The sequence below is a fragment of the Puma concolor genome, chromosome A2, assembly GCF_028749965.1.
Source record: "Puma concolor isolate L17-30 chromosome A2, mPumCon1.1.hap2, whole genome shotgun sequence".
Taxonomy (NCBI): Eukaryota; Metazoa; Chordata; class Mammalia; order Carnivora; family Felidae; genus Puma; species Puma concolor.
The window spans coordinates 136,229,775-136,256,551 of NC_141668.1; the positions used below are offsets into that span (position 1 = coordinate 136,229,775).

At 41.0% G+C, this 26,777-nt stretch overlaps 1 protein-coding gene across 2 annotated transcripts in view; it reads right to left on the bottom strand.

Annotated features, from left to right (window-relative positions):
- Nucleotides 1–26,777, bottom strand: part of TAFA1 (TAFA chemokine like family member 1) — a 506,957-nt gene that overhangs the window by 282,308 nt on the left and 197,872 nt on the right. The gene's annotated exons all lie outside the window — the stretch shown is intronic.

Below are 26,777 nucleotides of genomic sequence, written 5' to 3' on the forward strand. Positions count from 1 at the left end.
ACAACAAAGAGAAATTTTAAATTAAAAACAACAAAAAAAGAGGGGTACCTGGGTGCCTCAGTCGGTAAAGCCCTGGACTTTTGATTTCAGCTCATGGTTCTGAGATCGAGGCCCACATTGGGCTCTGCACTGGGTGTGGAGTCTGCTTAGGATTCTCTCTCTCTCCCTCCCTCCCTCTGCCCCTCCCCCATGCACACACGTGTTCTCTGTCTCTCAAAAACAATTAATTTAAAAAAGCTAAGAAAAACATAGATTATGTATTTATTATGATATAATCTGCCTCAAAGATATGTTATTCCCAGAATGTCACGGACTGCATTGATGAATACCTGAATTCATATATACATGCCTAATTATCCATTAGCACTTGATGTGTGGGTAGCATTTAAAATAAACCAACTGACAGCCTATTAGCTACTTGAGGATCAATAGTCTACGCTGTGCATCGTGTCTTACAATGCTAACATATGCTTGTGAAATTATTCAGTGGTTTACTGTTTAGTGAACACAACCTAATTTTGATTAGAGCAGCTAATTCATCTCTGAGATTCCCGTTGAAGCCACATTAATTCCAGCACACGTTTTATGAGCTCCTATTGATGCGCCATCAATATCCCTCCACAAATAATTCCACAATCATGATATCATGAGAAGGTACTGCCTCTCCCAACACAACTCAGCCAGGAGGCTCAATGAAGTGGTTTCAGTGGAGATGTCATTTCATGAAGCCATTTTTATGTGACCCAACAGAGACGTTCTAATTGACACTTAGTTTCAGGAATAATTAAAATCCACTTTAAGATGAACAATTTCTCATGAATAATATTAACTCACTGTGAATATGAGAGACTGTAACTGAACTATCTGGTGCAATAGAGGTGTTTTAAACAACTCCACTCCATAATTATTTTTTCCCATTGTGTACTTGGTTATTATCTGCCTCCTAAGTTGGGGCCATAAATATCTCCTTTTAGCACATCTTATTTTTATTTTCCCAGTCAGAGAGTCCATTAACAAATAATGAAAGGGAGTGAATTTAACTGGTCTTAGCCCAGTTTTTCGCCTACATAGGAATGCCATTTCCTAATTCCAGAAATGGTAGTAATTTGTGTTTTTTTTAATGTTTTTATTTATTTTTGAGAGAGAGAGAGAGAGATAGACAGTAGTGAGCAGGGGTGGCGTAGAGAGAGAGGGGAATAGAGGATCCCAAGTGGGCCCTGTGCTGATAGCAGAGAGCCCGATGCAGGGCTCGAACTCACAAACCTTAAGATCATGACCTGAGCCGAAGTCAGATGCTTAAATGACTGAACCACACAGGCAAAATGGTAGTGATTTATAATTTCATTCTGAAGGATCTAGTATGTGGAAATATATTTTTCAAAGTATGAATTATTGAAATAAACGTATAACTAAAACAATCTCACTGATGTGTGTGTGTGTATGTGTGTGTATGTTTTAAAACACTTTTATTTTTTTAACGTTTATTTTTGAGACAGGGAGAGACAGAGCATGAACTGGGGAGGGTCAGAGAGAGGGAGACACAGAATCTGAAACAGGCTCCAGGCTCTGAGCCATCAGCATAGAGCCCGACGCGGGGCTCGAACTCACGGACCGCGAGATCATGACCTGAGCTGAAGTCGGCCGCCCAACCGACTGAGCCATCCAAGTGCCCCTGTGTGTGTATGTTTTAAACAAAAAGCTTAGAAAATTAGTCAGTATGCCCTGAGAAATTAGACATATGAATAATTAGATGGTTCAGAATTACCATTTTTATTTTTTTAATTAATATTTATTTTGAAAGAGAAGGGAAGAGAGAAAGAGGAGGGGGGTGGCAAAGAGCAGGGAGAGAGAATCCCATGCAGGCTCCATCTGCCAGCTCAGAGCCCACATGGGGCTTGATCTTGCAAACCTCAAGACAATGACGTGAGCCAAAACCAAGAGTCAGATGCTCAACCAATTGAGCCACTCAGGCATGTCCCTCCCCCCAAGTTTTTTCATAATGCGATCCTTTCCCTTGGCTCTACTGAACTATGAACTGTCCCATGTTCAGCCTTTATTTATTTATTTAAAAAGATTTTTTTAACGTTTGTTTATTTTTGAGACAGAGAGAAGCAGAGCATGAATGGGGGAGGGTCAGAGAAAGAGGGAGACACAGAATCCGAAGCAGGCTCCAGGCTCTGAGCGGTCAGCACAGAGCCCGATGTGGGGCTCGGACTCACGGACCGTGAGATCATGACCTGAGCCGACGTCGGAAGCTCAACCGACTGAGCCACCCAGGCGCCCCACGTTCAGCCTTTACTGAGCATCAACCTGTACAACAGATTGGCAGAGGAGGGCAATATCGTGGTGGTTTTACTACTGACAAGTACAAGAGTACATTAATCAAGACTCCCAACTGCAGTTGCCAAAACACCCAACTCAAACCAACTTAAACAAATGGAAGTCTTTGAACAGTTCTAGTTTCAGAGGTAGCTCTAAGATGGTCAACCCATGTGGCAAGAACTCCCTATTTCTATTTCTCTTTGCCCTATCTCAGCTCCACTTTTCTCTGCTTTAACTTCACTCTCAAGACATTTCAATGTAGGGGCACCTGGGTGGCTCAGTCAGTTAAGCATTTGACCCTTGATTTCGGATCAAGTCATGATCTCACAGCTGTGGGATCAAGCCCTGTGTTGGACTCCACACCGAGCATGGAAACTGCTTGAGATTCTCTCTCTCCTTCTCTCTCTCTCTCTACTCCCCTTGACACACACACACTCTCTCTCTCTTAAAATAAATAAGCATTTATTTTTTTTTATTTAAAAAAAAATTTTTTTTCAACGTTTTTATTTATTTTTGGGACAGAGAGAAACAGAGCATGAACGGGGGAGGGGCAGAGAGAGAGGGAGACACAGAATCGGAAACAGGCTCCAGGCTCCGAGCCATCAGCCCAGAGCCTGACGCGGGGCTCGAACTCACGGACCGCGAGATCGTGACCTGGCTGAAGTCGGACGCTTAACCGACTGCGCCACCCAGGCACCCCAAAATAAATAAGCATTTAAAACAAGTTAAAAAAAAAAAAAAAGAAACTTCGATGTGCGTGGTGGTTCTTGGAAGCTCCAGATTTATACCCCCCCAGCTTAATTCCAGCTGAAAGGCAGTTTCTCTTTGCCAACATGTACATGAGCATCCCAGCTCTGAGTCTCAATGGACTACCGGGGTCACAGGAAGCTTTCATTGGCCAGATTCACAGAAGATGGGTGTGTTCAGCACCAACTACATCACAAGGACTCCCTAGACTCTCTAGGAAAAATGGAAAGAGGTGTTGGACAGACATCAACAAAAGTTCTACATTTCCAGCATGCACTATTTATTTTGGATAAGTACCAACCTATAAGCCAATACTTAACCCTCCTGATACACCTATTTCTTTGAATCATTACATGTGATTTACAGATGAGACAGTGGGTGCTCAAAGAAATTAATTAACATGCCCAGGATTTCATCATTGGTAGGTGTTAGAGCTGCTATCAATATAATAGAGACAAAGTAATTACTCCTGAAGAGCCCCAGTCTGTAAGGGGATGATCTCCAAAATGCTTTCCATGACTAATGTGGCAAGATGTAGGAGAAAGAAGTGTTTAACTCAAAATAATACACTTATTTGGATTTGGGTAAGATTTCTACTTCAAGAGCGGAACTCAAAGTCTCTCTAGAAAACAGCAATATTAGAGGCAGAATACCTACGATCCTTACAGAAGCAGCAACTAGCTCCTTCACCTTGAACTGAAATGAAAATGCAATTGCCCTTTTAGGGCAAGACCTTCAAAACTCCAGGGAAGGTGTATATGTGCACACACGCACGTGTATGCACACGCGGGGGCGGAGCAGAGAGTCTGGTCTGTGAGAAATTCAAGGCCAGCTGCACCAAAGAGACAACGCAAGCTACAATGCTTGAAATAAAAGTGACCTGCTCTGTCACTTTGCCCTCAACCATTTGCTTTGCAGGGACTGAATCATCGGAGGAAATCTAAGTACACTGACTGCAAGCGCCAATGACACTGAGTTTGTTGGTTTTACTTTTTGTTTTGGTTTTGTTTTGGTTTGGTTTCCCAGAACTATAAAATGTGGGAGACATTAACCTCTTGGAGAAAACCTAAGCGGGGAAGACTCGGTCTTAGAAGGCCAAGCAGAACTTCGATGGGCCAGGTGAAAGCCAGGAAAAAAGAACCCAGAACAGTGTCACTTGTGAATGGGTCTGGGGCCAATCGTTTTGGAAACAGAAAAATGGGAACTGTAGATGTACAACGTGTTGGAAGCACTGGTGCTTTTTTATACTTCAACTGCACTCAGATGTGACCACCCTCAAATCGTCCCCATTGGGTTGGCAGTGACAATTTTATCCCCGAAAGGAAAGATGCCCCACGTGTGAGGGAGGCGTTCCAGTTGCCCGCTCCCCACCCTTCTATATCTTCAGGGGATTTTAATGTCAAAGAAACCTCAATCTGTTTGCTTGGAAACCTGCCACAGAAGCGACTTCCCTCTGAGAACGCCTTCGACTTCCCTCCTCACCCACGAAGTCAGCATCTAACTCCTTCCTGTAGGAGGCCAATTCCAAAGGCAGTTTCCAAACACCTGCCATTGCTGTTGTCGGGTTGCACGCTCAAATGCCATGGTGGGGGATCTGTTCGAGCAATTACCACCCTAGCTGATAACCCACAGAAACATCAGCTGCTGGGTAATCTGTGCATTCCCCCATCTAGGGATTTTCCATGGAGGTACAGAGATATTCAGCAAAGCGAGCCTCAAAGCAGTCAGCAAAATGATGAACAGCCTGGGTCTCCGGGTTTTCTGGCCACTTTCAGTCTTTCCTCCTTCTCCTCTTTCTTGCCTCATTTGTATCTGTAAAATGGGAATGATTTCGTGCTCTAGGTATAAGGAATTGAAGGGAGCAGAAAGATAACAATAATTATAGGGACATATTTTTTTGTGTCATATAAACTCTGCCTCATGAAAAAAAAATAATCAGGTCTCTCTGGTCTTGGACAGTCTTGTCAAAATCTTTGTAGTCCAGGGAACCAAAATATAGGAGCACCCCATGAATCCATGCTATGTTGGTTAAAACTTATGCCCTTTCAAATCTATTGAGACAGAAAACAGACTGGAAGTTGCCTGGGGCTGAACGTAAGAAGAGGGAGTAACTGTCAACGGATATGAGGCATCTTTTACAAGATGATGGAAATGTTCTCGAATTGGAGTATGGCGATGGTTATACACTCTACCAGTTTACTAAAATTCGTTTAATTGTGTGTTTTGAAACAAGTGGACTTTCAGGCATATAAATCACATCTCAATAAAACTGTTAGCAAAAATAAAATGGATTCCAGAACAAATGGATCTGTTGATACACGATAAATATAAAATGTTAACTGTGCAAGCTGGATGTTGGCAACGAGTGTTTATCGTTCAATTTTCCTGTTTCTGGATATTGAAATGTTCATAATGAAATGCTAGGTAAAATACATGTGTACAAAAGTTGGTATCTCCAGGCCTGGCGGAAAGCATGGAATCTTCCTCTTAGTGTAGTTCTGTGTAAATCCACAAACACAAATGCATATATTTAAGTAAAAAATATAAACAAATGACCCCCTTCCGTCCTTGAGAAAAATACACAAAATATGCTAAGATTCTTGTGGTTAGAGATGGCTCTCAGTAAATAATGAATGAATGATATTCAAACAATTACTTATTAAGCCACCGCCATATCTGCTGTGTGCTGTCCTAAGGACTTTACATACATTATCACATTTAGTTTTTATAAATAGCTGTGTGAGGCATGTGCTATAAATACCTCTCTTATACAGATGAAAAAGCTAAGGCCTAAAGGGTTTTAAAATGCACATGTAAGTGGAAGAGTTCGAACATGAAACAGATCCAATGTGAAGGAAAGCCCATCTATATTCCGGTCTAACAAATGTACCTTGGGAGCAACTCACATGACAAATGATCACAATTTTAGGAGTCTCCTTCCACCTGTGGGGAAAAAGTCAACCGTCTAGGTGACAATTAGTCTGGCCATGCTGTACTTCTAGCCTATGTTTCTACATTTTCTACCCTAGGAAAGCATTTTGCAGCATTTGGGGAAAAACAAAAACAAAAAAGATATTTTGTGCTATTACTTGGGTTACTTTGGGGTATTTGCCCCAAGGCAACCACAAACCACAAAAATTGTTGAGAGATGATATTTCAGACGGTAGAACAGCAGGTGTTTTTTCTGTTTTAGAATAAGATACCCCGGCAAGAACTTAACATTTTTTTCAGCTAGCATATAAGAATTTCTTACACATGTTTATTTCACATAGATCAAACTGTTGCTCTTGAGCACTGAAAAAAAAATTAGAACGAGCAACAGGAAATCTGAGTTACCTTCTCAGTGAAGAAAACCAGTAAGGAAACATTCAGAATGACTTTCAAATCTACTGTAACACAAAATGTTGCCAATACTATTGTGCTTATTTGGTTCAAAGAGGTAAAGCCAGTGGCCAAGATTTCTAGAATTGATGAACATCAAGTCACCTGTTTTTGAACAGTTGTGATAGATGCCATATTTGGAGGGGGCAGTGAGCAGGGGGCCACAGGAGGAAAAGTGTCCTGTGCAAAACGCACTCTTTGGGGCAATCCGTTCACTTTTATCCTCATAGTGTCCCTCTTCCATTCTCTTTTCCCCAAATCTCCTCCTTTCTTCAACCTTCACTTATCCTTAGATCTATGGGTAGGACTCAGCTTATTTGGAGGAGGGGTAGGTACCATCCTGGTCTGTGTCCCTTTCCAGTGTGACATCACATTAGATGGTTTTATTCAGGTTTTGACTTATTTCCCAAAGCATGACTTATTAAGAAGCTGCTTTTAAATCAAGTAAACTTGTATATACGGACACAGTTACTTACCATGGCAGCCAGAGAAAATTAAGTAAGTACAGAGCCATATGGTATTGCTATAAAGAAAAGAAAATATATAATAGTAATAATAATGTGTTTTCTATAGACATGTTTTTGAGTCTGGTTATCAGGCAACCTTGACGTAGTACAAGTTAATATTTATCGAGGGCTGACAACACATCAGGTGATGAGATTATGCTTTACATGCATGATCTCCTTTTATCTTCATAATTATCCAGTCAGGTCACTATTATTTTCTCCATTTTTACAGATGAGCCAACCTCAAATACACCTGCTGGATGAGGGTGTGTTTATCTTCCCATCCAGGAGGTCCAGCTGCAAGCTGGATGCTTCTGCACCTGTCAGCCTGTCTCCAAGTTCAACCCTTTGCTGCTTTCTCTGCAAGGCAGTGTCCAAAATAAAGCATGTGTTCAACTCTAAGTTACAGCTGGTGATAAAAGATTTCCTTTTGGGGAATCACTTTTCACTTATAATGTACAGACCTTGGTCCATGGAGCATCTGTGGTGGGAAAAAAGGAATCATTTTAATAAAATGAAAAGCCCCAGATGCTCCCAATATTGAGTGATAAATTCACACCCTGTTTGGGAATTCACTAAGGATTTGAGACAGATCTGTAGAGAGAAAGTTAATATCTCTGACAGAGTTGGAAAAGAACCACATCACTTTTTTCTCTAATACAGAGGTGATCACTTTTTTTTTTTTCCATTTCCATCCAGCCTTCCTCTTAATTTTTTCCCCCTTGCATTTGGTGGTCTTCTTTGATGCACTCTTTCCACTGCCCCCCTCCACCAGTACTGCTGTGTGGAGTCCAGCTATGTGGGAGGTGGCATTCTGAGTTTGAAGTACTCATGTTCCAGGTTCACCTGGAGATAGGCGGTCTCCAACTTGGCCAGGCTTGAAAGGACCTGGCTGAACGCCAGCCCCCGTAATTATGTTCTAATCTGTCTTTATTCCCTCTCCTCATTTTTCATGTAATGTTCTTAACACAGCTCCAACCACAATTTCATTGCTTTCTAGCAGGAAGGGAAATTAATGGATGTACTGTGAGGTTATCTAATGACATATGATTTATTTTTAGTTCACTCCAGTTAGATGATACCTAAACAGAGAGTGCTAGGATACGAGCTAATCCACAATTTTCAAAGTATCTATTTTCTATATGAAACATGCCAAATTTGCATATTTTAGCTGTATTACATGCAATCGTATGATATATGCAATATTTGCATATATAAGCTAGACATAGTGGAAATATTTGCCTCCTGTTAAAAAATTTTTTTGGGGGCGCCTGGGTGGCGCAGTCGGTTAAGCGTCCGACTTCAGCCAGGTCACGATCTCGCGGTCCGTGAGTTCGAGCCCCGCGTCAGGCTCTGGGCTGATGGCTCAGAGCCTGGAGCCTGTTTCCAATTCTGTGTCTCCCTTTCTCTCTGCCCCTCCCCTGTTCATGCTCTGTCTCTCTCTGTCCCAAAAATAAATAAAAACATTGAAAAAAAAATTTAAAAAAAAAAATTTTTTTGTGTGAAACACTTAAAGGCTAAGTTTTACCAGTAACAATAACTAGTTGACTCCAGGCTTGCAACCCCACCTATGCATCTTGGTTCCCCATAATAATAAATGTTCTCTAAGTGACAGAGGCCAGATCAGCCGCTCTTCATGTGCCCTGCAGCACCTAAGGACAAAGCTGGGTTACCCTTGGCCCCTCCAAACGTCAAGTCTGCTTCCTGATGGTGCTCACTGGCAGTCACTGCCTTTGCCAAGAATGGTTTTCCCAAGTGTTTGCATGGCGGGTGGGGCGGAATGAGGAAGCATTAGGATCAGGCATTCACATAAACATGGCCGTATGGCCTTGCATTCTATTTTAAATGCTGAACTTAACATAAAGCAGGGTGAGACCCAGACAGCTCTGATCAATCACTGATTTCAGTCTAAAACTGCTAACAACTTTAGGTGTGGCATGAATTACATTTGCCCTGACCAGCATTTGTCATGGCTCTGGGTAAATAACATTCCTGATAAAATAACAGCCATTTGTCTAAACTTCTTCATCCCATTAACAAGCAAGGAGAAAACTCTTAGAGGGCTAAATATTTGGGATATCACCTAGGGAACTTGGGAGGGTCTTTCAAGAATTGCATGCTACCCATCCGTTTGTAGGTAAAATTCTGCAGACTTAGGTTTTTATTACAGAGGCATGGCAATGATAAGAAACATGTATAAGAGACTTTTGTGCATCTACATGTAACTCACACACACTCACTGGAGAAAATAAGCAAGCGTCTTAAGTGCTTTATTTCTAAAGCTCAGTCACCTTGGTTGTAAATACTGGATGACACTACTGAATAACATAATACATACAAAGCACTTAGCACGATGTCTAAGACATAGCAAGTACTCATTAATTGAAAAAACAAACAAACAACAACAACAAAACTTTGAGTAGAAACTCTAGATTGTTTACGGGCAGAGATTTCCCTCCAAGGGTGTGGGGAAAGATAGAGAGGCTTGGTAACTTATCTCACCCTTAAGTACTTTGAAACGGCCTTAAAAATCATTTAATAGGCCCTTAAGGAAAGCACACTGATTATCTTCACCAGAAAGAGAACCATTCATCCTGATCCGCCCCCAACTCGGCCACCAAACGCGGGTTTCAAAGACTTGCTTTCTTTCAAAAGGGAAATGAAATCGCAAAGGATGAGAAAAATGTCATAATTAAGGGTGTTCAATAGATTGTGATTTCTGTTTTAAAAAATGATAGGCCCTCTCAAAAAAATCCTTTAAAAAACTGTTTTAATGTTTACTCATTTTTGAGAGAGAGAGAGAGAGACAGAGATGGAGACAGAGCGTGAGCGGGGGAAGGAGAGAGAGTGAGGGAGACACAGAATCCGAAGCAGGCTCCAGGCTCCAAGCTCTGAGCTATCAGCACCGAGTCCGACCCGGGGTCTGAACCCAAGAACTATGAGATCACGACCTGAGCTGAAGTCGGACACTCAACCAACTGAGCCACCCAGATGCCCCATTTAAAAAAAAAAAAAAAAGAATTCTTAAGTCACGACTCATAACAATGATTCCTCCATTGGAATGAGCACTCAATCTGCTGCACAGAGAGGGAACAAAGATCCTGCACAAATAAACTCCAGGAAGCTAATTCTACCAAATTAACTGATCAAATAGATATTGAATCCCCTCCAGGTGGAAAAAGATAAAAAAAAAAAAAAAAAAATTAGACTAGGAACTGGAAGGGTGAAAGGGTATGGAAATGGAGCAAAACAGCCCCACTCTTCCTAGAACTCAGAAGCTGTCAGCCAGAGAGGCAAACAGGTAAGAGACCAACTCTAATTGCCTTACTTTAAACCCTGCAAATAAAGATGGACCAGAAAAGGAGACGCAAAGGACAACACAGTGCTTCCCTATCTGGCATGAAATTTATCTTGTGAAAAGAACAATTATCTACAGGCCGACTTCTTCCTCCATGACATCAGATCAAGTTTGCTGGAAAGGGCAAGAGAAACCACATCAACCTTTATTCCTTAGCTGTGCTGTGGTTCTAAAAGACACATGGCATTGCACCTGTAAATCAGAACCACAAACTTTAAATGAGCCAGGCTTTCTTCTGATCCCTCTCACTCTCATTCAGACCACGAAAGTAAAATGAAAAAGCAGATTTCGGGTTTGCTCAAGACCAGCAGCTATTCATCTTGAGGAATCAACTCTCCATAGCTGGCCCCAAAGCACTGTCCAGGTGTCATTCTCTATTATATTTCAATGTTCAACAACTACACTCTGAGTTCTTGTTCTACCACACATATTAGGTAACATTTTTGTGTGTGTTCAAATTATACTGCAGATATTATGATTTTTAATGGCGTATCAGAAGGGATGAAAGAAAATAGCACGATCACATCATGTTTTTGTGTATCATATTCATTAAGAATCTCCCCACCAGGGGCGCCTGGGTGGCGCAGTCGGTTAAGCGTCCGACTTCAGCCAGGTCACGATCTCGCGCTCCGTGAGTTCGAGCCCCGCGTCAGGCTCTGGGCTGATGGCTCAGAGCCTGGAGCCTGTTTCCGATTCTGTGTCTCCCTCTCTCTCTGCCCCTCCCCCGTTCATGCTCTGTCTCTCTCTGTCCCAAAAATAAATAAACGTTGAAAAAAAAATTTTTAAAAAAAAGAATCTCCCCACGGTATATTTGCCCTTTCTTTTCTACCTACCTACTCTGCTGATTAAATTACCAATTAAACTTTGAAATGAGTTTCAAAACCATTAAGGTGCTTTTCATGGACTCTTTCTTACTTTTACCTCATTGTTCCAGTATATTCACCTGTTTTGCTGTAGAAGAGGATGGGTATTAGGAAGGTAGGAATAGGAGCGCCTGGGTGGCTCAGTCAGTTAAGCATCTGACTCATGACTCAGGTCATGATCTCACAGTTTTTGAGTTCAAGCCCCATGTTGGGTTCCACATGGACAGTGTAGAGCCTGCTTGGGTCTCTCTCTCTCTCTCTCTCTCTCTCTCTCTCTCTCTCTCCTCTCTCTCCATCTCTCTCTGCCTCCCCCCCGCCTCAAGAATAAATAAATTTTTAAAAAGTTAAAAAAAAAATGTAGGAACAGAAGCAGGACAAGGAGAAAGGTAATTTTCCTTCTGGAACTGAAAAAAAAAAAATCAAGGTTGCTGTAAAACAATTGCCTTACAAGCCATGCTATTTACTTGAGAAAATATAATCAAGATTATTTTATTCCTCATTTAACATATCAACAGGCAATCTAGTCTCTTTATGTTACAGTTTCATATAAGGAAGACTCAGACAGGAATAGGGATAAACCCCTTGTTTTAAGGCCCAAGGAAATAATGGAAGGAGAAAAAGAAGAGGGGAGTAAAATTCGGTCCGGATTTTCTTCACTCTAGGCCAAAGCCCAGTGAGTGGAGTTGACTAGATGGGCAAATGAAAAAGGGCACCTGGTGCTACAACATGACGCTTTTCTAAGCCATTTCCCACGTCAGTTTGAGGACACAGTGTGTCACAAGAGCACGGAGACAGAAGTCCCGAGGCTTAGCATTCCTGAGCCCACTCTTGTTTCTGGTGTGGTAGACGTAAGACTAGAATTTGCTGATGGTATGACTGGAAGGCTTCCAACAGAGGCACGATAGCAGGAGGAAGGCAGCTTTGTTACTAGGGCTATACGCAAATCACTGAAGCCAGGTCTTGATGGAGGGCACAGGTAGTCTGCAGAGGTCACAGGCATCTCTCCCAGCGGAGATGACTTGAGTCTGAGTCTGCTGTGAGCACCACTAACTCCAGTGAAGCCAAAACAGACCTAGTCAACAATACCACCAGCCACCCCCAAAGCCAGCAGTATAAGCTAAAGAGAGAGAAAGAAGGGATATTACTCAGGAGACAGGAGCCAGAGAATTCCATGACCTAAGGACCTCAAAATCTTCTCCACCAAGAGACAGAGAAAGCCATTCCTCTTCACCCACACACCCAGATGCCATATTGGAGGATATCTCAGGGGTAGTGGTACAAATCAGAGGCTGAACACCTTTTTTCCAGCACATTCTTGAATAAGAGACTGAACACTTCCTAAAGAGACTGTGTGAACTAAAAGATCAGACAGACCTGTTATCTTGACTGGAAATTCACCCACAGTTATATTTTTTCCTTCACTAATTACAGGGTAAAGGACTTGGGAAGAAGAGCGTATTAGTTATAGATTATTTAAAGAAATGACATCTTTTCTGCACATTCAGGTTGTATCAAGAGTTAAATGCCTTACCCTGCTCTGCTCCAAGCCTCAGTGCAATTCTTTATCTGTGAGAATTAACTGAGTTTGAATTAATCATTTCTTCATCTAACATCTGCCAGGTCTCACTTTACTTGAGCATGGACTTTTTTCAGATTTGTACTGCAGACAAGATTTGTATAACAATGTCCCAAACCTACAAACTCTCTGAGGGTATCCTTTCCAGTGATCCTGTAATATTTTGTCTTATTGACTAAATAAACAAACTGAATTTAGAAGCTAAATGGCATTTTTTTCTAATTAAAAATGTTTTGTTTCTAAGGTCTAATTTGTGCTCTACTATAGTTCATATTGTGACTCACCTAATTAAGTGGGTCTATGTAAAACTTGTAAACTGGTTTATGATTTTTTAAGTTTATTTATTTATTTTGAGAGACAGCCAGAGAGACAGAGAGTGAGCGAGAGGGACAGAGAGAGCACAGGGGAAGGGTAGAGAGAGGGACAGACAGAATCCCAAGCAGGTTCTGCGCTGTCAGCAAGAAGCCCGACATGGGGCTGGAACCCACCAACTGTGACATCATGACCTGATCTGAGATCAAGAGTCAAATGCTTACATACAGAGAAAGACAGATACCATATGGTTTCACTCTTATGTGGATCTTGAGAAACTTAACAGAAACCCATAGGGGAGGGGAAGAAAAAAAAAAAAAAAAAAGAGGTTAGAGTGGAAGAGAGCCAAAGCATAAGAGACTCAAAAACTGAGAACAAATTGAGGGTTGATGGGGGGTGGGGGGGGGTGGGTGATGGGTATTGAGGAGGGCGCCTTTTGGGATGAGCACTGGGTGTTGTATGGAAACCAATTTGACAATAAACTTCATATATTGAAAAAAAATAGGGGCGCCTGGGTGGCGCAGTCGGTTAAGCGTCCGACTTCAGCCAGGTCATGATCTCGCGGTCCGTGAGTTCGAGCCCCGCGTCAGGCTCTGGGCTGATGGCTCAGAGCCTGGAGCCTGTTTCCGATTCTGTGTCTCCCTCTCTCTCTGCCCCCTCGCCCGTTCATGCTCTGTCTCTCTCTGTCCCAAAAATAAATAAACGTTGAAAAAAAAAATTAAAAAAAAAAAAGAAAAAAAGAAAAATAAAATAAAAAAAGAGTCAGATGCTTAATTGACTGAGCCTCCCAGCCAACCCTAAACTGGTTTATGATATTAAATCTACAAATGATGGTGGAGGACAAAAACTTCATGCTTTGATGACTATAGTAGCTCTCCTATCTGTTGCCCAGTATGCACAAGGTCTCGTATTGTGGTAACAAATCCACAGAACTCAAAACCAATGGTAAGCCAAAACTGTTACCATCTGCGACAGGCAGAATTGAAGATGGCCCCCAAGATTCCCACACTCTGATGTAGGCACCCTGTGGTTCTCCTCATTTTGGTGTGAGCAGGACCAGTGACCCCGAAAGAATAGTTTTCCCTTGCTTAGGTTACCAATCAGTTGACTTTAAGTTAACCATAAGGGAGATTCTGGATGAACCTGACCAAATCGGGTGGGCCATTTAAAAGGTGAAGCATCGGTGATGGGCTCTCTGGAAGGCCTGGAGAAAGCAAACACCCATGTGTGAGAACAGAGGGGCTCCTGAGAGTGACTCCTGGTAGATAGCCAGCAAGAAAGCTAATGGCATGGACCTGGGGTTAGAGGCAGTGCAATGGTGAGGTGTTACAAAGACACCTGTATTTGCACGCAGTTGCATTTGGTAGATCTGAAAAGGAAGAGGGACAGAGGGCTAGAAAGTCACTACTTTCTAAATACTGTGCATTCCCAACTATGTTTTGATGTTCAATGATGTCTGCATTAGTAAACTACATTCACAGGTGGATTTAACTCCTCTGGGTTTTATTTCACTACAGTTTTGTCAAATTAAAATACTTTTTAAAATGTCTTTGCGTTATAAGAAAACCTGTTCTGGAGAGGAATGTAAATTCATTTCTCACTGTCAGGCTATGCCTAAGATTTATTTTTTTAAGACATAATAGCTGCAGCCATATTTCCCTAGTGATAAAAAGAAATCCCCTTAGTAATCCCTACAAAATCCTAAAGGGCTAAAATGCAATGAAGAGGGTTTCTAATGGTAAGTTATAAATCCTTTTAGAGAACATCTTGGTTTAAAATAATTTCAAAAAAAAAAAAAAGAATGCTTAGGAATGGAGTGGTACTATTTAGAAATCCTTCAGCATTATCAAGGACACTCAAAAGGATTTCACATTCAGAGCTGAGAAGATGAAGTTCTATTTGTGACGGTCAGAGGCGGTAAGAAACTAAAAGGTACCAAGGAAACACATCTGTACACTCTCAAATCTTGACAGAAATCCAGGGGGCCATTCATTCCGTCCACCCCAAATTCAGACACTCCTCTACAGCAAGGATCACAGCCAGAGATCTAACCATCTCACAAGCCAACATATTCCTCCGGTGAATTCAAGAGAAATTTAGCTCAGTGTAAATGTTAACCTTTATATAAATTTTACTTTCTGGCACTCCAGAGAATAAGTTCTCTCTCTTCTAACTGGATGTACTTCCAACATTTGATGGTAACTGTCATAAAATGGATACCAATCGGGCCAGGCATGAAACTTAAAGACATAAAGATCTAAGATGTAAAACTTCAAGACAATGGGAGTGATAAGCACCACTGCAGACTCCAACATCAAGGTCTGCACTGACAGAGGCAGCGTCATTCCCCACAAACGTGTGGTAATTTGGGAAATAATCACCACAAACCAGGGATCTGGACTATCAAGAATAAAATCCTCCCCTCTAAAAAGTGTCATGAATTAACCTGGATATTAAGAAGTCACATTTGATCCCCCTAAATATATAGTTATATTGAAACACACTTTCAGCTGGCATTTTATACTATTAGTATTTTAAACCACTATTAGTATTTTAAAACTATCTGTCATTCAATGTTGAGAAGATACCCGGAAAGCTACATCTACGTAATTAAATAGAAATGGAAATCTTGAGACCCTTCATTGAGTTTCTACAGTTGGGGCCTGAAAGGCTTGAACGTTTTACATTGAGTTTTGCATTGCTGGAAAATGCAAACAACAACTATTGAGGGATGCAGATTACATCTCCAGGGAACATAGTGTGTAAAGATCCATCTGCCGTAATGACCGGAAGACATGGTAGGTGCTTTGGATACTGTTCCTAGAAAGCCATACAAGTACATAGCATTTGCCTTATCATTTCTGAGCTTCATCCACCACTTTGAAAGATATTCATTGTCTTCAAGTCTAAATAACCTTCGAAATAAAAATGATAATGATAATAAAAGCTAATGCAAATGAAGTGATGCAAAGGGTTATGGTGAACATTACAAGAGATAAATGCACTTATCAAAGAGTTGTAAGAATGAACTAAATTAATACACATAAAATGTGTGAACTATATACATGATCTTAACTTTTACCAACTCTCCAGTTTTAAAACAAAAATTTTTTTGAACAGTATTAGACATACAGAAAATCTATGAAGATAATATAGAGCTCCTACTGACTCCACACCCAGTTTCCCCTATTACAAATATTCTACATTACTTGCCTTAATTATGGATTCCATACTGACATATTATGATTAACTAAAGCCCTAGTTTATTTACGTTTCCTTAGTGTTTTCCTAATGTCCTTTTTCTGTTCTAGCATACCACCCAGGATACATTATATTTGATCATCTTAACTTCTTACGTTCTTTTTGGCTGCGACACTTGGTCAGACTTTCCTTGTTTTTGATGACCTTGACAGTTTTGAGGAGTACTGGTCATATAATTTGTAGAACACCACTCAATTTAGATTTATCTCATGTCTTTCTCATAATTAGACTGAGATTATGGGTTTCTTTTTTAAATTTTTTTTTTCAACGTTTATTTATTTTTGGGACAGAGAGAGACAGAGCATGAACGGGGGAGGGGCAGAGAGAGAGGGAGACACAGAATCGGAAACAGGCTCCAGGCTCTGAGCCATCAGCCCAGAGCCTGACGCGGGGCTCGAACTCCCGGACCGCGAGATCGTGACCTGGCTGAAGTCGGACGCTTAACCGACTGCACCACCCAGGCGCCCCATGAGATTATGGGTTTCAAAGAGGATGACCACAGAGCCCAAGTGTCATTTTCTTTTTTTTTTTAAGTTTATTTATTTGAGAGAGACAGACACACAGACAGAGAGAATCCCAAGCAGTCTGTGCACTGTCAGCACCGAACCCAATGTGGAATTCGATCCTGTGAAACTTAAGATCATGACCTGAGTCGAAACCAAGAGTCATACGCTCAAATGACTAAGTCACCAGTTTTCCCCCAGTGTCATTTTCATCTTATTACATCAAAGGCACATACTATCGAAATGGCATCACTGATCATGTTAACCTTAATCACCTGGCTGAGGTGCTGTCCGTCAAATTTACCACTTTCAAGTCACCCTTCCCTCCCATCCCCCGTTGTCATATTGTTCATTTTAGAAGGAAGTCACTACTCACAACCTACACGTAGAGTAGTGAGTTGTGTCCTAGATCCTTGAAGGGAGAGCATCTAAACAAATTATTTGGAAGTTTTCTACAGGGTAGATCTATTATTTCCCATGTATTTGTGGGTTTAATTATTCGTTTAAATCATTATGAACTCATGGGTATTTATCTTAAACTTTGGGTTATAACCCACAACCACTTTATTTTGTTTTTCTGGTTTTGTTTGCTGGGAGCTCTCTCCGTTGGTGCCTGTGTCCCTTTGACTCTATTAGTGTGGGGTGTTTACTTTGTGTGTGCACATCCTTGCTTTCAGGCATTATAAGATGCCCCGGGCTCATCTTGTATATTTTCTGCCTTAGTCTTTGAATTAGCCACTTCTGCAAGGAGTCCTGGATCTTTTTATTAGATGATACTATTAGCAACCAAGATCTGGATGCTAAGTGTGCTCATTGTTACAGCAAGGGCATTTGTGTGTCTTTATCAACCCAAATATATACACATTTAACCCATATGTGTTGATACACCTTTATTAACTACAGTGCATGTTTATGTGCAATTTCTTTTACCTCTGGTTTTACAAACTCCATGCATTTCCAAGACTACTTGTCAGTGTTGTTTTTCTCTATTCCTTTTAATGAGGTTGTTTCCTATATTTTAATACGATTCTTTTTGGTTGTTGTTGTTCTTTTCCTAGTCTACATTCATCTGGGATTCCCTTGACCTCTAAAGGATTTTTTTATTTGCATACATTAAAGTTTATTCTTTTTCTGTAAATTTTAATAGGTTTTGACAAATGCATAGTGTCATGTACCCATAATAACAGTATCACACATCATTGTTTCACTGCCTTAAACAAATCCACTGCTCTTGATCTATTCAATCCTGCCCCATTCTGAATATCTGGCCACAGATGATCTAGAATACCACACAGTAGGAATCATGCATCACGTAGCCTTTCCATAATGGTTTCTTTTGCTTAGCAATATGCATTTAAGTTTGCTCCGTGTCTTTTCATGACTAGAAAGCTCACTCCTTTTTGTGCCGCATAATATTCCACTGTCTGGGTATGCCATAGTTTGTTTATGCATTCACATACTGAAGCTGTTAAAAACATTTACCTGCAGGTTTCCATGTGGACATCAACTTTTATATCAGTTGGGCAAATACCTAGGAGAATAATGGCTAGATCATATGGTAAGATTATGTTTAACTTTGTAAGAAAGTGTTCAATGGTCTTGGAAAGTGGTTGTACCAATTTTTACTCCCACCAGCAACAAATGAGAATTCTATTTGCTTCACATCCTTGCCAGCAACTGCTCTTGGAAGTTTTTTTAGTATTTAAGCCATTCTAATGGCTTGCTATACCTCACTGGGTGTTTGTTTTCCATTCATTTTTTCCCAGAGTCTGTGGTTCTGTCTTTCCATATTCTTAAAATCTGTCACAGAGCAAAAATTCTATTTTTTAAAAAATTTTTTTTTTCAACGTTTATTTATTTTTGGGACAGAGAGAGACAGAGCATGAACGGGGGAGGGGCAGAGAGAGAGGGAGACACAGAATCGGAAACAGGCTCCAGGCTCTGAGCCATCAGCCCAGAGCCCGACGCGGGGCTCGAACTCACGGACCGCGAGATCGTGACCTGGCTGAAGTCGGACGCTTAACCGACTGCGCCACCCAGGCGCCCCCAAAAATTCTATTTTTAATAAAGTCTAATTTATCAGTATCTTCTTTGGAGGCTCATGTTTTAGCACTGTATCTTAAAACTTACCATCAAACCCAACTCAACCTAGATTTTCTCCAACCGTCCAATTTTTAAGAATTATATACTCTTTTTTTTATGGCAAAATTGGGAGTGAAATATAACTGGGCCAAGTTCACATAGCTTGTATGTCAACTCAGGTTGTCTGACGCCCCCCCCACCCCCATTTTATGATTTTTCAGAACTATGTCATTTGTGTGAAGATTAAATGAGATAACGCATAGAAAGTACTCTGGGCATGTTGGATACAACCTGCCTTTCCATTTATTATTGTTACTTTGTTTTTGCTACTATTAATATTCCTCTTGGACATGCTTATTACCTAAAGTTTTTTTTTTAAGTTTATTTATTTATTTTAAGGGGTGGGAGAAGACGGGCAGAGAGAAAGGGAGGCAGAGAATCCCAAGCAGGCTCCTCACCGTCAGCACAGAGCCCAAGGTGGGGCTCGAACTCACAAACCTGAGCTGAGATCAAGAGCTCGATGCCTAACCAGTTGAGCCACCCAAGCGCCCCAACTACCTTGGGTTTTGATTTCAGTTATAACCACACTAACTCATGGTGAAACCTCTCTGGCATACTGGCCTAAAAACGTAGCACTGAATTTAAAGGAGCTTTATGGAGCTTTATGTTGCTATGATTAAATAATGCAGAAATCTGAGTTCCCTTCATTTCACAGATCAGCAATAGATACATGTAACCTCTAAGCAAAACTATCACTTTCTTCCTTATTGAGACACTTGAGCTAAGATTGTAGAGAAGTCCCCACTTGCTCTTTGGGGTCTCTTTTTCCTTATCACCTTCAAAAGCAAACATTCGGCATTTATTATTTAAAAGACAGGTGCAAAGAATTCTCTTATGAGTGCAATGAATCACCAAAGATAGTTCGTATATGGGGGGACTGGGAATAGCCTGCAAAGCATGTCATAAGGGGACAGGGAAGCTGCTGGTAACTTTAAACATTTTTTGATCTCTTGATGTGTGTTAGACACAGTAACAAGAACTGAACACGTATTACATTACTTAACCTCAGTTACTCTATTATATTTGAAAACCAGGAAATGGAGACCCAAATAAATGAACTAATTTGCCCAGGGTCACACAGTGAGGCAGAATGGCATCAGGATTTGAATTTGGGTCTCTCTGAACCCAGAACCTTTGCTCTGAAGCACAATGCCCTTCTACCCAATGGAAATCATGCAGTTAGAAGGCCATACCTTCTAACATGCCAAATTTCTTGCAAAGGGAAAGATCTCATAGCACCTAAGGTTTGGATGGGAGGATTTTGGAAGACTACTCAAAAGGCTGTACTTACCCTATGTGGCCAGGAGAGTGACCAAACATCATAGCTTCTATTTACAGAGCTCGGTTCCTCATCAGTTTAGTAACTAAGCTATGCTGCTCCAAAATGTTTGACTGTATTCTATAAATAACTAGAAGGAATGAGAAGGAGAGACAAAAGCATCTGGACCATATTGAATGCTGAGCTGTCAATGTATGCCAAGGAAAAGACCAATAGCTTAGGTGATCTGTTCTTTCTAACAAGCTAATCCAAGAAATCAATGCTATTATGTTTGACTTGGATAGTCAGAATCAACTGAGAAACAGCTTCAGGACATCCCACTGGTATAGCAGAGTAGACACATACATACACAACTGATAGTGGGAACAACATGAACTACTTTGAAGTTAACTCTTTTTTTATATATAATCATATGTTTTGTGTATAATAATACCCATCTGAGGCAAGGATGGACAAAAGTCAAGTACTTTTTTATTGAAGTCAAGGTTGAATTGATTCAATATTGGAAGAATGTGCTAAGGGCTCTTCTAGGTTTAAGCAAAACTTTCTGGTTGACTCCAATGGTAAGAATATTTAAGCTAGACACACCCTCACACATTAACCATGGGTATAATTCTTAAACTGGAGATTATTATGCAGAAATACGTGGTATATGACTTTTCATAATTTACTGATCAAATAACCCTGAACGTGTAAGTTGGGCCTCTTTCTGGCTGGGTGTGAGATTGGTAGAATCCACAGGATCAATTTCCCCTAAGATTTAATATCTCTCATACATCAATATCCTCCCTTGCCTCACCCTGTAGGGAGTCTGGAGGCAGAGGAAGAGAAAGCAAAGTATCACTTGTAGTAAAGACACCATGATTTCCTTTTGGAATATTACTTCTTCCAAGTACACAGTGTCGAACTACAATGAGCTTTCAAAATTTTTAAAGTTAAGAAGAATGAAGCAAAAAGGAAAATAACAAAAGTGGTGAAATCCATTCATTATGGAAGTGAAAACCTGAAGAAAGTGTGAACTAGATCCTATATCTTAAATCATGGCCAGCTAATGACTTCTTTGGGGTTTTGTTGTTGGTTTTTTTCCCTAAAAATTGTTTTTCCAACATTTCCTTCAATTTACCTAGTCTCCTGGTGGTCATCCAATAAATTTATTTTCTACTTACATTAGCTGAGTTGCCTTTTAGTTAACTGACGACAAAGTTTTATAACTGATCATATCACCTAAAAGAATCAGGTACCAAGCGGTACTGAAGTGCAAAGAAAATGGTGGCATCTCTAGGTTTATGTTTTATTTTTTCCTCTGCCTAAAATCGTTTTTATAAATACCACCATTTGGAAGTTATGTCTGTCAAACCCTGAGAAAGTTTACTGAAAGAGACTATAGCATATCCTGAGAGCTTCTCAAGATGACAGCTTCCTCTTTGGCCGGAATAGTGGGCTACAAGCCCATCTAGAGGCTCCGTGTTTACTTCAGCCGCGGGGCTGAGTGTGCACACGCAGAACCAACGAAAGAAAACAAAAAGAAGAATGACAATAATAGCAGGTGAAACTGTCCATCCATTTTCTACCCAGTGGCAAGATTGGTCAACCTAAAACCTAAAGAACGTCATGTTGCTTCTCTACTAAAAACCTGTCATTGGCTCAATGGCTGCCATTGCATTTAGAAAGGACCCACAAGGCACCTGTTATTTGGCCTTTTTTTTCCCCCTTCCAATCTCATCTCATACTCCTCTCCTCCCCACTCACTGTGCTTTAGCTACACTGATCTGTTTTTCAGGCTTGTGACAGCCTGGTTTTCCTGAGTTGAGTCAAGCTACTTGCGACAAAGCCTTCTAAGTTAGTTTCACTTTCTTCAACTTCTGGTAACAGAATCACATTTCTAAGGTAAAACAAATGGCATGTGTTAAATAATAGAAATTTCTTCAAAAATAGGACTTGATAGTAATAGGAGAGATCGTTGCAATTATTTTCTCCCTTTCTTTTTCTCTCAAGACACAAGCCCTCTACAGATCCGGGGCAGCAAAATGAAAAACAAAACAGATGTGCGATGAACTTTGATGCTTTCAAGGACGCACTTAAGACAAAAATTAAAACTGAGGTACGCGAGTTTAAAAGAGAGGCCCAGAATTTCAGTCACTAAAGGTTTCATCATGCCTATTACTTGGGACTATGTATTCCTGCATTTCAACCTGATGATACACTAGGTATCAATTTCGGTGGCTCTTACACTTTTTGTTAGAGCTGTATCTGTATTATGAAACCGAAATATTCAGTTCTCCAATATAGCACTCATGAACAACAGAGACAAAAACAAAAAACAAAAAAAAACACCTTAGGGATGTTGCAGTATTTATTGATTCAATGAAAATATTTCGGCGATTTCGAAAAGAAAACATACCGCAGCAATTCTGAATCTATGTGCCAACACCCTGGAAGCCAAAAACCCAGGAAGTCCATGGGCAGAGACCACACATATGATACAATAGTGCATGTGGGAGACAGCAGAACAACTGGTTAAGAAGCCAGAAGGGACAATAACAACATGATATGCCAGCCTCTTAACTGTCGGTGAGAATCACAGCATTTCTGTGCTGCTTTTCGTTTGCTATGAAACCACATGATCCAGTTTTTGTCTAACGGTTCTCGGAAATTACCACTACGTGGTGGAGTATTCCGGATGGAGGGCTAAACGTGTTCCAGGCTCTGTTTGTGTTCCATTGCCACCTAACGCCTTTCCATAGAGTTGGTGGTCTCCAACAACGTAAATTGATCATCTCACAGTGTCTGTGTCAGGGGGCTGGCACGTTACAGCTGGGTCCTCTGCTCAGGGTCTCTGACAGCTGAAATCAAGGCATTGGCTGCCTGTATCCTCATTTGGGAGCTGGACTAGGCAAAGATCTGAGGCCATGCACCCTCAAGTTGGTGGAATTCATTTCCTAGCAGCTGTATGACTGGGGTTCCCCATTTTTTTTTCTAGATGCTGGTTGAGGACCTCAGCACCCAGAGCTCTCTCTCAGGCCCTATCCATTCAACAGCATAAAAAGGAGGAGGTGAGCCTACACTTTTGCATTTCTCAGGTTTTTCTGACTGATCATTAGGCTCGCTTTTAAAGGACTCACCTGAGTAGGTAACTCCCGGTCACACTCAAGAGCAGGGGTTCTTCGGGGCCCGGACACCAGGAAGGGGGGGGGGGTCTTGGGAGCCACCTTCTAACTTTGGTTACAACAAAGGCATACAGGTTCGAGGGAATTTTGCACAGAAGGCCAGCATGGGCATAGGCACATGCCTGCCACCAGGAGAGCTGCCTTGCTTCTTTTTTTCTGCAGGGAGAGGAACTGCCTGGGCCACTAAACGATGGTGGTTATGGTATTGTTCCGAGAGAACTGAAACAGCTTTATTCTGAAGACAAGAATGTGGCCTTGCTGGGGCTGAGTTCATCCCAAGAGCCAGCCATTCCCTAAATGAAAGCATTCAAATTATTTGAGTAGGTTCTCCTGACCAGTGACTTAACAGTGACTACTAAAGGCGGGGTGCAGAAAGGATTCAGGTATTTTCTCAAATCTGGCAGGACCCCACCTGCACAGAAAGTCTTCTCTGGAAGTGTGTACCCAGAGAGGCCTCAGGGTCAAGAGAAAAGTGTGCCCACATATACTGCATAGATTCTGCTTGCAGTAACAACCTGGCTGGCTACACCACTGAGCCAACCCACAGGGTGTGCTCCGACATTTAAATGCATGAGGGGCTCTACTGATGCCAGAAGGCACTGAAATGGAATGACAAGGTTTGCACTGGTGCACGGGTCCCAGGCAGACAGAAGGGATAGCTTACAACATGCACATCCTCTCCACAGCGGTGACTGGCAAATCGTGTCTTACCGTGGACAACGCTGTAAGATTAAAACTAACAATAGTAACTTTCCCTTTTCTTTTCCCATACAACTAAAAATAAAAAAACAAGCCGGGTGGATATTCAAAGGAATATGAAGCCTATTGTTATTCCATTGATACCTGAAGAAAGCACCTTTCCAAGTGCCAAAATGACAGAATGAGATGGAAGGGTGAGAAAATGAGAGTGTTGCTGTTTAGAGGTATGGCTTTGAAGAGACACTTTTTTTTCCCTCTCCATTTTCTATAAAATGGGACTCATAAAAGCACCTAATTGGAGAGAGATGCTCACCAAATGAGACGTGCATTATGCCTCGGATACGGTTAAGAGATTAGTAATTACTTCCACTATGGCAAGGGTTAGTACTGTTGGAACAAAAACTTTTCATGGAATTGTTGTTACAAAACCGTGCCGACAAATCGCTTGCTGGTTTCGCAGTTGGTAGTGCTTAAACCTTAGTGTGCATCAGCATCTAGATGCACATAGATGACTCAACTAAAGAGAGACTACTGGGACCCAGTGTCACAGTTGTGGATCCCAAGCCTGGAGTGGGGCCCCAAGAATTGGCATGACATGCTCATGACCACGGTCTACTCTGTGAAGTTGGCCACTTCCGGAGGGCAACAGGAAAAAGAGGCAATCCAAGCGGTAACGATGTTCTCCTGCATAGTCAACCCTTTAGCACGTGGGCATATTTTTCACTTTTAGGAGTTTTTCACAAGGTTTACAGAAATAGTACCTGTTTTAATTAACCGTGACATTTTACCATCATTTAATTTGGAAAACCCCAAGAAAGCACGATGTGTAGGATCTTGGACCCCTGCCTTAAGATTAGGCAAGTTTTAGACAACCATAAATGTATGGATCTTGATTACCAAGAAGTCACCCGGTATTCGTCAACAGTGAGAAGCATCCTCATTTTTTGCTAATATGGGGCTGAAAACTACCTGTTTTGTAAAAACCATTAATCAGGCAGGTTGGTAACACTCAGGGTAGTCCTTACCAAAGGTAAGGTCCTTGACCTTAAACCTATGACCTATGCATACTATGTACATAACATTTATGGATTTTATTGATGTTAAAGTATGGCTGACATAGCCCAGTTTGAAACCACTTGAAAAAAAGAAGTTTTCTTAGGCTCGAAGTAATTAAGGTGACAGAATGTAAAGCAGGAACTGGGGGTTGGGGTAGGTCTCTTGTCTTCACACAGAAAGACCTTACCAGACAACAATACCAACTCAGAGAACAGCAAAGCTTAGAAATAGGAGCATGATTAATGGTGATGTTGAACAATTGGACCCAACTATGCCTGAAACATATTATTTTTTTTCCCATATATATGAATCAATAAATCCTTTTTTTTTTTGTTTAAGCCAATTTAAGTTGATTTTTCTATGTGAGGCTGAAAGAGTGCTGGAAATTGTTCTATTTTTATAAAACATGAGTAACTTATTATCAACACATATTTTATAGCATTTCATGACAAATCACAGACATAGAAAAGAGAAGAAGCCCTAACATTTATTTTAAGACTGCCAACTAGCTTTAATCTGTCATTGGTTGTCATACTACACATTTTTTCTAAGAAAATATCATATTCTCTACGTTGATAGGGAAGTAAATTCAAATCAGCCATTATGCTACTCCCTTAATAAACACATACTGTATCTCTTTATTATCTCATAACGTTAGACATAATTTAAAACCTACTCTAAATTTCTTTACTAGTCAAAGATGGCTGGTTACATCTGTGTACATCTGCAGTTTTAAAATAAAACACAGAACAAAGATTGAAACCACTTAAAATCATCCCAATCTCCATGTGACATGGGGATTGATAAGGAAATTTTAGACCATGCCCTTAGTCATATGGTTGCTGTATCAGGGTGACTATCTTCTTAATTCCACTGCAAAAGGATTCCAGTGCATTGTAACCACGCAATGTTTTTGCATGTTTCCAGAAAGCTCGATTTAACCGAAGAGAAAATCTGAACACCACCTAACTTTTCCCCTTTCTCCAGGTTAGTATTTTGCTACCGAACATATTCTTGTTAGGGTGAGCAGGACCAATTCTAGGAATAATTGCTCTTTTTGTCTTTATTCATGCTTAGGTAAACAGTAATTTTATGTTTTCTGGGGCACAGCTTATGATAATTTGTATTTCACTTATGATCTGTTCCTTTGGAAATTCACATCAGTTACAAATAAATATTGTGGTTTGAAGAAAAGATTATCTAGGGACACTGTCCCGTCTCCATGAGTCTAGTGTCAGGCTAAGTTCACCTTTGCCCTCTTATAGCAACGTAGCTGCTCGTTACTGATGCACCTGCCTAGTATGTGATCTCTAAATATCCACCTCTTAACCCATATAGAAAGTGGGACTTGGAGGGGCGCCTGGGTGGCTCAGTTGGTTGAGCGTCCGGCTTCAGCTCAGGTCATGATCTCTCCGTCTGTGAGTTCGAGCCCCGCGTCGGGCTCTGTGCTGACAGCTCAGAGCCTGGAGCCTGCTTCGGATTCTGTGTCCCCCTCGCTCTCTGCCCCTCCCCCACTCATGCTCTGTCTCTCTCTGTCTCAGAAATAAATAAACATTAAAAAATTTAAAAAAAAAAAAGAAAGAAAGTGGGACTTGGAGATTCTGT